This window comes from Rhinopithecus bieti, unplaced genomic scaffold (assembly GCF_001698545.2).
Source record: "Rhinopithecus bieti isolate Rb0 unplaced genomic scaffold, ASM169854v2 scaffold_51227, whole genome shotgun sequence".
Classification (NCBI taxonomy): Eukaryota; Metazoa; Chordata; class Mammalia; order Primates; family Cercopithecidae; genus Rhinopithecus; species Rhinopithecus bieti.
The window spans coordinates 549,329-561,722 of record NW_016820844.1 but is presented as its reverse complement, the minus strand read 5'-3'; the positions used below and the strand labels follow the sequence as shown (position 1 = coordinate 561,722).

Genomic DNA, 12,394 nt, shown 5'->3' with positions numbered 1-12,394 from the left:
ACATTCCCAAACACTTTACTGCCTAGCGATTCCCTCACAGTAGACATCGTCAAATCACTTCTTACATATTTTGTGTTGTTTCCTCTCTGTTTCTCCCCACTCCTCCCAGGTGGGACGTAGTTTCACAATGGTAGGAACATTTGTGTTGTATACTCTTTCTCCCCACTCCTCTCAACTAGGACACAGTTTCACAAAGGTGGGAATGTTTGCGTTGTATTCACTCTTGACCCAAAACAGCCTCTTAACAAGATACGTGTTCAAGAAATATTTGTTGGATGATGAAAAGAATAAATGACTTCACCAATCCATACCCAATAATTACTGTTAGATGAACCTGAGAGCGGGAAGTTGGAAGAGAAATTTCCCCTGCTTCCTGTGTCTGTTTCTGGTGTAATCTACTCTTCTGTTTTCACCACTCATTTTACTCAAACCAGTGGAAAGTCGAAGAAACAAGAAAACTTGAATAATCTTTCCATTTTCTACGAATATTGGGTCAGTCTTCAAATCCTTATCTGGTACAGCATTTATGTTCCGATATTTAGTGTAGGGAGCTAACGTATTAAAAACACTGCCCTCTCTGAGGCTTGAACTCAGGACCTCCAGATTATGAGACTGACGCGCTGCCGGCTGCGCTAAGAGGGCTCGCGCCAAGCTTGCCACAACATCCAATTTACCAAAGTTCATTTCCCACTTGCTTTACGGTTTCAGCTTTTAAAAACCGCAATCAATTCTCCTTGAAAGTTACTCTGTATCAATCCATGCCGCACTAGGAAGATTCCACACCCAAGACCAGAGGGGTCTACGCCTTTCCAGTATTTCATAGGACCGTCTGGGTTCTGCGTTACCAGGATCAATTGTACCTGTCTTTTGCTGCTCTTTTTCCCTCTTGCAGCCCAGTGATACGGCTTTTCTTTCCCTCAGAGATCTTAGTCACTCTTACACTTTCCACGGTCTCCTCTGTTGAAAAAAAGACACGAGGTTCTCAGTTCATGATAGTTCACTGACCACCTGGATAAGTGAATGAAGAAATGGTCATCAGACATGTCTCTTGACCATACTACTGTCTTCCTTCATATCTCCACTTGCATCTACACGACTGAAGACATTGCCGCTACAAAAAGCACAAACCGCTTATAATAGTACCCTCCTTGTTTTTTACCCCTTTGTTTTATCCTGTGTGCTATTAATTATACTACGAGATTTATTACGTTTACGTGGTCCAATTGAATTTCGCTAACGAAAGGATGTGCCCTAATGTGCAATTTCTAGATGTAATGGATTCTCAGATAATTATTGTTTCTAAGGTGCCACAGATGCTAGGTGGCAAACCCTGAACTGAGAAGTAGATTTATTTTAGATTCCAAAATGGGAGTCTTTTCTCTGCTCCTGTTCCTTATCTCTCTGCCTGTTTTTTCTCCACAGTAGTCCATTCATTCATACACCAAATTCTCAACCTCCTCCTGGGCCTAGACTTCCAAGTCATCTTTGACTCGTTGTCCTCCTTCAAACACCACATTCAATGATTTGCCAAATACTGAAAATTATTCTTGCACATCTCTTTTGAATTTGTCAGACAGAAAGCCAGAGTCAGGGAATGAAGGATTTGGCACAAACTCAATTCTTAGAAAAAAGTCCCACAGGCAGATCAGGAATAGGGTGTATGTGGCAGCAGGCAGTGAACTGTGGTTATTTCCATCTGCCTTGGGCCTCACCATTGCAGTACCCTGTCTACTATTTAATGTAATAACATCCAGGGAAAATTCCTCTGGATAACCTCCTATATTACAAACAGAACAAATGAGGACATTTATCAGGGTCACACATGAAACCTGGTAGATTTTTTTTTTTTCTCTAAGTGGACAATGAGCTGGACATTGACCTAATCTTGCAGTAAATGCTCAGCAGAAAATGCTGTTAAGCAATTCGTTCCTCATCAGTCCTCAGAATCTGGTGAGGGTGAGCTAAAGGGGAAGGGCAGGAAGGTCATGATCCACACTGAGCTGAGCAGTGGGACCGTCCCTGCATTTCACCTCAGGAAAAGTCTGCAAGGAACTGAGATGAAGCTCTGACACAAGGGTCCTCTGGAAATGGAGTGACCTTGATTGCTCGGGACTTTGGTGTGCAGTCTCGAGGCTTGAGAGAAAAAGAACATTTTCATATTTGGCTCTGCTGTCAGTCTGGTAACTGGGGTCCTCCACTGGCCCATCTTCTGGCTGCCCACAGAGGCCCAGACCCCAAGCTGTAGGCCTCTGCACTCTACCAGTCTTGCTCCAGACCCAGAACAGTGGACTCATTTTCATCACTGAGGCCACAACTCAAATGTCACTGTCTCAGAGAGTCTAAGAGGTCTTCTTTGACCTCTCTGGCTGAATCAATGTCCTGCCTCTCTCTCCATCTTTTAAATAAAATTTTTAATAAATTGGAAAGCATATTAAATTATTGTTTTTATTTTCGATCTCTCCCCTGGAATATAAGCTTCTTGAAAAGCTGACAATCTAGATTTCCCAGTTTATGCCCAGTCTCTACAGTTGTGATGATACTTTCTTGTATTTTCCTGTTCAGAAATCAATGACATGCAGAGGGAAAGCTTTCTTCTGTGTGTTTTCTTTCACAGCGTAAGTTCAAAAAGAATTCTTAAACCAAGGTAAGATGGCAAGCTGTGAGCCTTTCTGGAATGAGCAAGATAATTGGTCACATGTGAAAAGAAGCAAGATCAATCTACCCATGAAGATTTCGCAAAGTTATTTCTACTTTGTAATCATAAAGTATGCCCTTTTGAGCTCTTACTGGTTTGAGGAAAAGGCAATTGGCATGACAAATCTGTAATAAATAGAAGTCATCAGCTTTTCCCAGTGGCCTGCCATGACCATATATATAGTGGTTAGTATTCTGCATTGTGGCTGCCACATCTGTGGGAATCTGAATATGACAGTCTGAAATCTACTGCTTTGTTTGTTTGTTTTTTTTTCAATCCCAGAAACTGATTCTAAGGCTTTAATGCGGAGCTAGGTTTTGTGTTATTTAGAAGATGTAGAAAGAAAACCTTCTTTGACTCCTTTCTAGGCACTGATTATCAAACCAGACAAGAATGATAAAGCATGGATTTTTACAATCCATTATCCTTCAGCTTCCCTTTTCTCTCTATCTCCACTCAAGGCCGTATCCACAGTTACATTTAAAAATGAGGAGCTATCCAGACGCCTTGCTCAAAGGTATTGGCAAAGTCTCAGAAGAATGAAACAACAGGTTTTGAAGCTGAATTAACAATGATTTTGTTTTCTGAGAGTGTGCATAGGATTGAATTCCAAGAGTAAAGCTGGAAGACAGGCCAGGTTTTTACGAAGCGCTTTGAATGTCAGGATAAAATGTTTAAGCACTATAAGCAAAGTTTGCTGGTAAGTGAATTTAGGACAGACTGTAACTGAATTTGCATTTCAGTATCATTCCAACAGGGCACAGAGTTGAGAGTTGAGTGCAAAGATCATGAGGAAGGTCAGAGCATTACCACAATGGTCTAGGCAGAGAAAGTATACACCTTTTACAGGGCAGGGCAATGGAGTGAGACACCTTCATTCATTCAACGAATCTTTATGTGGGGGCATACGGCATGCCCCTAGGTTCTGGGGACGCTGAGTGCCAGTCTGAGGATTCAGCCATTGAACGGTTGCTAGGTGACATTGACCCATGAGTCATGAGTATGAGGCTCTTTCAAAATTTAATCTCATGTGGAATTATATGCGGAGATTCCAAGGAACCACTGTTTCTCTACATGGAGAAATAGCATTCTGTAAAACAGTATATGGTACACAGGAAGAGAAATTAAGTCTAAGTTTTGAAGTTGAATGTGACAACCTCGTCTGTTGATTGATTGGGGGAATTGGTAGAACTTTCCTTTCTTAATCTGAAGATCCTGGTGTGGGGGGTTTAAAGCAAGTTCATTTTTCTGTGCATAAAATGTCAATTCACTTATCTGATTAACAAGAATATGAATCCAATCAACACAGATGTTAAGCAAACACATACACTCCCTGATTTAGGATGGTTCAACTTACAATTTTTCAATGTTACAATGGTGCAAATGTGATATGCATACAGTAGAAACCCTATATCAAATTTTACATTTTAATGTTTTCTTGGACTAGTGATATGTGGTATGATCCTCTCTTTTGATGCTGGGCAGCAGCAGTAAGTCACAGCTTCCAGTCAGCCACGTGATCATAAAGGTAAAAAACTGATACGCTACAGTGTAATGTGTTGCCAGATGATTTTGCCCAAATGTAGGCTAAAGGGCTCTGGGCACACTTAAAGTAGGCTAGGCTAAGCTACGATGTTTGACTAGGTGTATTAAATGCATTTTCAATTTACGATGCATTTATTGGAATGTAACCTCTCTGTAAATTATGGAGCATCTGTACTTCCATAATTCCTTTTATAAAAGCAGGTTGGATCTGCAACCAGAAAGTTGGTGCAAATTTCAGGAGAATCAGAGTATTTCCCTTTTGGAAAAATGGGTAGAGTTAAAAGTGGGAATTGGGAGAGAATCCAGGAGCAGAGAGGCTGAATGTCTGTTTCTTTGCCTTTGCACCTTTGCAACTTTGCTCAACCTGACAGGTTGGGAAAAGGAGGAAATTTTATCTTCAGTCAGCCTCTGAGGATCGTCAAAGTACTATGGAGACAAAGCAGGAAGAAGGTCTAGAGACAGACGAAGATATGGGGGTAGCAGAGTACGTTGCGTTGTAACAAGGGTCATCACACTAAGCAGGTGACATCTGAAGTTTCCTACTGTAGAGTTTCATAGTGACCAAAATTTCAGGCTAGATACAAAGAGGAGAGGATAAACTTTTGTCTTAGTAATGAACCTGAGTAGGGGAAAAGTAACTCTGAAGTACGTATTATTATTGACCATTCAGGGAAACGCCTTAGAGATCTGATCAAAGCTGTTAGTATTCTTGTAGTTCAGTTGGGTACCATGGGCTGTCTTCAGCGCCTAGGGAGTAATATTACCTTATTAGAAATCCCAAGACAAAGTGAAGCATAACTATAACAGGCGATCTTGTACCAATGATTTTGCAAGCAGGAAGAGAATGCGAAAGCAAATTCATAAATACTTTTCTCCTGCGCGCACCCACAGTGCTACTGAAAGTGGTTGTCAGTGACGGGGCAACCTGGGCGGTGGTAATAGTGGCGTCTGTCTTTTGACCCCGAAGCGTATCTCACCTTTTAAACGTTTAGAAAGAACACTTGAGTTATATTAACCTACAAGGTCACGACACAGCGGGAGATAAGGCCCTGTTCAGAGAACCCGGGTCGCCCTCCATGGCCCCGACTCCTTTTCTGTTTTCTGTCGCCGGAATTATTTCAGCCGCCTCCCGCACGCTTTCAGCGTTGCCCTCTTTCGAACAGGATAGAAAAACCCGACCATTCACTGCCTGGGGTTTGTCTCCTGCTTCTCTTCTGCGAACTGACCGGCCCGCTGGTGCATCTGCGTCCGTCGCGAGGCGTCGGTCCTTCCCCGACGGCGAGCGCCGGGCGGCGGCGGGGACTCGCCACCCGCAGCCCTGGAGTCGGGCCTGCGCGGCGCTGGGTCGCTGTCCAGCAGACGTCTGCGCGGGAGACCCAGCTAAGTCTTGTGCGGCTACCTCCTCCCGGCTGATCCCAACCCGGTCCCCCAGCCACTCGATAGAAACACGATTCACATCGTCCCCGTTCCTGAGTGAAGATCTCGTCGCCCACTACCTGCTTCGCCTCGCTCGTGATGATTTCTTACACTTGACTGGGGATCCCCGTGCGTTCGGCCCTCCCTCCTTAAGCTTCTGTCTGTCCTCTATCCGTTATGAAATTGTGTAACTTGTTTTGGTGTGAACTGGGACAGCTGAACTTCGGAAGAAATTAGGCAGGATTCCCTGAAAAGTGTGTGTGTGTGTGTGTGTGTGTGTAAAAAATAAATATATATAACATACATATATTATATATTATATTATACATGTTATATATATTTTATATATATTACTGCTCTTTGCGGAGCGGGGCTAACCAGGTAGTGTGCCCAGAGTAATCAAAATTTTTGTTGATTCTTAGGAGGGAGCATTAAAACAAAGAGCCAAAAGTTCTAAAACAGGGGACTTTTCACTCACAATGGGCTGATGCAGAAGATACCATTAGTCAATTTGTACCGGATTCTTGTTTTATTCTGTTGTAAATCTTTTCCAGCCTTCATTCACCTTTCCCCACCCAATCTTTCTCAGGTGTGTGATGATCCAAAAAGAGTAATAATGTAAGTTTTATGAAGACCTCTTCATAAAAGTTTTCAGAAATACTGTTTTCTGTTTACTTTTTGATATGTGGATGAGAAACACAACACCCCATCTTTCCAGAACACAAGGAGGGGGCAACTTCAAGCTAGCAGTTGAATTGGGAATCTTCTGATACATGATGCATTGCATCATTGGCCCTACTTAAGTCAACATCGTTTTCAAAAAAATTGTTTTGTGTTAAATTTTATCTGTAAAACTTTCTACCAAATAAAGATGTGCAGATTAAATAAACTTTCTAGATGTGGTTGATAACACTTGGCCTCCCTCCATTTGTCCTCTTTCAGCTTTCCAGTTGAAAAAATGTAAAGATTCACGGTCTACTTGAAGCGTCATTAGTTCATTTCCTGCCAGCCTCAGGTCCTTGACCTCAGTGGTGAGGAACCTGAAAGCAGCAGATGATGGAGATTTTAGGATTTTGTTGTTGGAAAAGGAAACCAGGTGTCAGGGACCGGTATAAACAAATGAAATAACAGAAACACTGGCAAATCCTATCAGGCTACTCATCCTCGAGAGTAGTATTCCTTTCTGTACTTCTAGTGTGTAGAGTATGCATCTCAATGGTGACTTTTATCAGAATTGTAAACAGCTGTTTTCTCAACTCAACTGTCTTCCCTACTCCATTGTNATGTGGATGAGAAACACAACACCCCATCTTTCCAGAACACAAGGAGGGGGCAACTTCAAGCTAGCAGTTGAATTGGGAATCTTCTGATACATGATGCATTGCATCATTGGCCCTACTTAAGTCAACATCGTTTTTCAAAAAAATTGTTTTGTGTTAAATTTTATCTGTAAAACTTTCTACCAAATAAAGATGTGCAGATTAAATAAACTTTCTAGATGTGGTTGATAACACTTGGCCTCCCTCCATTTGTCCTCTTTCAGCTTTCCAGTTGAAAAAATGTAAAGATTCACGGTCTACTTGAAGCGTCATTAGTTCATTTCCTGCCAGCCTCAGGTCCTTGACCTCAGTGGTGAGGAACCTGAAAGCAGCAGATGATGGAGATTTTAGGATTTTGTTGTTGGAAAAGGAAACCAGGTGTCAGGGACCGGTATAAACAAATGAAATAACAGAAACACTGGCAAATCCTATCAGGCTACTCATCCTCGAGAGTAGTATTCCTTTCTGTACTTCTAGTGTGTAGAGTATGCATCTCAATGGTGACTTTTATCAGAATTGTAAACAGCTGTTTTCTCAACTCAACTGTCTTCCCTACTCCATTGTAATATTCCTTGAGGGCAGCACATTCAGTGTCTACAAAAAGTAATTTTACATTAAAAGTCTGCACACATGCATGAAGGGTTGAGTGAGAAAAATGATTGCAAGCATCAGGAAAAAGGTTTAACTTTTAAAACAGGTAGGCTCACAGGTGTATGATCCTGTACTATCCCAACCAGCATGTTTAAATGAAAAAACAGTGGACTGCTATATACAAAAGTGGTTTTCTGGGTTTCTTGGATGTAATAACTTTGAGGCTCACAGTGGCTCTTATATTCTTAAGGTAGGAGAGAGTCGGCGCTGGGCATGTGTCAATTAAACCTAAAGCCACTGACAGACCAGAGGGCTAGGTCGGAGCCAGTGGCTGAGAAGTTGGCCTCCTAAGGGAAGAGAATGTCTAATTTATTGACAGGAAAGCAAAAGCTTAGTGAACCAAGTGCACACTAGACAGACATTTTTCATGCCATTTATGTGGCTGGTTTGAGTTAATGCTAGTGATTAGGATTTAGAACACAATACCCCCCAAACTTGTTTATGAAATATTTAGCACAAAGATCTCTACGTTACTAGAAAAAACTCAGGAAACTCTCAGCAACAGCTCTACAACATTAAAACCACTCAACTGGCTTAAACAAAGTAGATTTATTACCACACCTAGTAAGTCCAGAGAGTAGAGAGGTTCCATCATGTCATCAAGACCCATGATAAATCATCAAGACCCATGATAAATCTTTAAATATTTCGAGTTTTTTGAACTTTGCAGTTTGTCACTCTCAACATATGGGTCTCATATTTTGGCTGGTTCCCCTGCAGTGCCTCAAACTCTCACAGTCTCATGATAAATTTCAGAAAACAAACAAATCGACCTTTTCCTTGTATCTCTTGTTGAGGAAAACTTGTCCTATATGATCTCCAGTAGATTTTCTCTCACATTGTGAAAAGATCCCAGTCATGAAACTCCCAGAAGGCAGAGAATTTTTATCAAAACTCAGGCTTCATAGGTGAAGAAAAAGCTTTGTCACTATTAGAAACTCCTGCCAGGGATCACAAATAACAGTGAGGGGGTGGGATGGGCCTAGGGAGTCTATAAGGTGAGGAGAAAGATTTTCATTATCAGTCTCCAAGAGCCAAAGATGCATTCATCTTCTCCCACCCAGCTGTGTCTTCTCTCCTGTGAAAACCCAGGTTCCTAGACTCCTAATCCATATTTGAACAATGATTAGTGAAAGGCCAACTCTTTTCAGTCTTACACAGTTATTAAACTAGGGTGTGTGTGTGACTGTTAAGTCTTGAACAACAGGCTAGATATGAACTTTCAGAAGTTACCCTTATCACCACCGCCAAGGTTAGCCTAGCCATCTCTACCCAGTTTCCTCTCTGTTTGATATTGGATTCACATTGGCTACTGATATTTGCACGGACTGCACTTGGATTGGTTGCAGTAAAGCACAACGAAGCCAATAAGGAAGAAAGCTGAAGAAGCAGAGAATTCCTAAGGAAAGAAATGATGATATAGAAGATGAAAATGACTACAACATTTGATATTTATTTAAAAATTACAGTTTTTAAACAGGTTTAACAAATGAGAATGTTGTTTCGGTGCCTAAAGTACAGGTTATGCTGGTGGTAGGAGATCAGGAAAAAATAAAAATTAAAAAGTTAAAAAATAAGTATAGGTTACTTTATTAATCCCATTTCTTTATCCCAGCCCTTGCCCTACTACAATTTATTTTACAAATTCTCTTATCTCCAAGACTTGGTTCTATCAGAATTTATAAGAGAAATAGATTCTTTGCCTTCTATGAAGGCAGAATTCTAACAGAGTAAGAACAGCTGTGACGAGCAAATGAGAAGCCATTGTACCAAATAATGCCTAGAAACTAGCAAGGGAAACAGTTGAAACTGATAGATATGATGGTCATAGATTCAGGACCTACCCCAACTTCCACTCGCAAAGGCCCAAGAACACTTACCAGATAAGAGAAATAGTGCGGCACTGCATCAAAGGATGAAAGGCAGGAAGAGAGGGGTGATTTTCACTTTCTTGTATAACTTACTTTCAAAGCCTACAAAGAGTGCAGCAGTAATGCAAGGAACACACAGATACCTGTTACTCAAAAAAAGAAAAAAAGGTGATGACCCATCACCTAGTTAGCTTAGTCTACTGCGTAAGGGCTAATTCCCAGAACCTTAAGTCATCATTTTAGCTCCCCCTACTCTGGTTTCTTTTTTTCCTTTTTCCCTGGATCCTGCTTTTCCTTAGCAGTCCCTGAGCAGTTTCCAAAAGACTATATCTAATGGAATGCCACCCCATCCACAATCAGGACTATTGAGGGAATCTCCTTCCTCATATTCCTTACCTATAATGATGAAGGTGATTGTGCAGATAAGGTGCATTTCTAGGTATCATGAAAGAAATGAGGAAAGGCCAGGAGTATGAAGCTCAGGGAGAGAAGAAGGGTGCTGCTCATGAAAATTCAACCAAATATGAAGTAGTCTGAATTCACAAAGGAGAGAGAAGAAAGGCTAACAGCTCTCTAGGGCCTCCTTCCTGAGTCTGAGTGCCCAGACAGCTAAAAGATGCAGTTCAGGGACTTTAAAGCAGAAATGAATGGCAGCTCAGGGGAAGCGTAGGGGTAGAGGGAGAATAACGCTGCAAAAATATCTAGAATCATGAGCCTACCTGAGCTGTATTCCTAGAGGGCCCCTGGATAAGATATGCTTTGAAATGAGCTCCTATTACTGGTACGAATGTTTCCTTCAGGTAAATGAGGGCAGAAAAAGAGGCTGACAATTTCTGGAAGGGACTGGATTGGAGCTGGACCCTCCCTTTCAAGAACAGAACTTACTTGATTTTGATAGAGGAATCCAACACGTGACCTCAGCACTGCAGACTGCAAAGAGAACACGAAGCAGACTTGGGAACTGCCTGGGATTTCCATATTCACCCAGGTCAAGAGGTTGAAGGCCAACCACAGAAGGGCAGAACCAGTGAGAGTGCAGATGAGGATTAGAATGTCATATAGTCTAATTATCCCAGGTTTCACACAAACAAGCACTGAGTGAAAAAAGGAAAAGGAGTCAAATGAATTAGATTTCCTCAGTCCCTTTGGGATTTCTTCCTATTCTTAAACACCCATCAAGGCCAGCCTCCTTGTCTTGACTCCTACTTAGTTTCTAGGACTCTCCCTCCTTCTCATATCCCAACCAAATCCTCTTGGGGCCACAGACTGACCCTCTGTCCCTCACCAGCAAGAACTGAGACCTTTCTCTTTAATCTCAACTTTTTATGTGAATCACTTACTTGCACACAATCATACACAGCCTTGTATTGTAACTAAGCTTTTCCTGGGCATATATCTTGTCTCTCCATCTAGATTAAAAGTCCCTAGAGGACAAGTATCCTGAATTCTTCATTTCCCACCACACTTATCACAGTGCTTTCTTTACATGTAGCAGGATCTCAGTGAGTATCTGTTAACAGCAAGGAAAAATAAAAAGCCACACCACATGCCAAATACATTCCTTGGTGATGTCAAGAGAAGTAAAATTTTTTTCTGGTGCTCTGTATACTCAACACTCCCCTCCTGACTTCTCCCCTCAAATCACAGCCTGTTTTTCACTTCTACTGCTTATGTTCCCAGCTTACCTTCTCTTTTATTTCTTCTCTTAACCTTCTTTCTGTTTCTGCCTGCCAGGAGTGTTCTCCTTCAGCTCTCATCGTTTGGTTATGCTCTGTTTTCGATAGCGCCTTTTTACACTGAGGCCTATCCTAGCCGTCTCCTCAAGAGTAGAACCCTGTGATCCCTTCCTGTCTCTCTATTGGCAGGAAATTCAGTGACATCATAAGTATGTGAACTCTGCCCCCCAAGCGTGAGATCCTACCTTGCTCCCCTTGTTTTTTCAAAACACCTCCCATACTCTTCAATCTAGCATGGCTCTGTTACTCTTGGCACTTGCATGCCCCCAAAACTACAGCTTGTGCCCTTAGTTCTAACTTCTAATACTGACTGGATAGGAATACTGTATTCCTATACAAGAATGAAGGACACTTGAGAGAGAAAACAGAATAATCTGGGCAATATCTGGGAAGATATAAGTGGAAACCAATTATGTGTTAAAGAACAATGGGATATACTACATCCTTTGTACTCTACCAGAATGATGTTAAGATATGTAATGCCGATGAAGGAATTAGCAAATAAGTGGATAAATGAACATAAGCTGAAAAAGCAGACCGCTGCTAAAATCCCCCGCTGAAGTTTACCAAATGTAAGCTCCAGGAAACTGGGATGATTTTTAGTGGTATTATCTCGGCCCACTGCAACCTCCACCTCCTGGGTTCAAGCGATCCTCCTGGCTTAGCCTCCTGAGTAGCTGGGACTACAGGCACACACCACCACGCCCAGCTAATTTTTTGGATTTTTAGTAGAGACAGAGTTTCACCATGTTGGCCAGGATGGTCTTGATCTCTTGACCTCCTGATCCCCCTGCCTCAGCCTCCCAAAGTGCTGGGATTACAGGCGTGAGCCACCACACCCAGCTGATTTTTGTCTATTTTATTCACTTATGTGTTCTGAGCATCTAAAATAGTGTCTGGCACAAGACAAGTGCTATATAAATATTTGTGTAACGAATGAATGACTGATCCAGGAACAAAAGGCTCATCGTCAGAAGAGAAGGTTGGCATATCTGCCAGTTACCCCTGGTGGACTGTTTCTGTTGGATATGTATTATGCTAATATACGTATAGGATTAACTAGCATTTACAGTGTGCAACAGCAATACATGTCTCATTAACTTTTAAAAACTAACTAGAATGAGTGTTTACAAAAATCACCTAGGACAGTGTAAAATTTAT

The 12,394-nt window shown here is 41.7% G+C and overlaps 1 non-coding gene across 1 annotated transcript; it reads right to left on the bottom strand.

Moving 5' to 3' along the window:
• Nucleotides 1-569: 569 nt before the first annotated feature.
• On the bottom strand, nt 570-642 carry TRNAM-CAU (transfer RNA methionine (anticodon CAU)). The gene has a single exon. It is a non-coding gene; the product is annotated as a tRNA-Met (tRNA).
• Nucleotides 643-12,394: the final 11,752 nt, after the last annotated feature.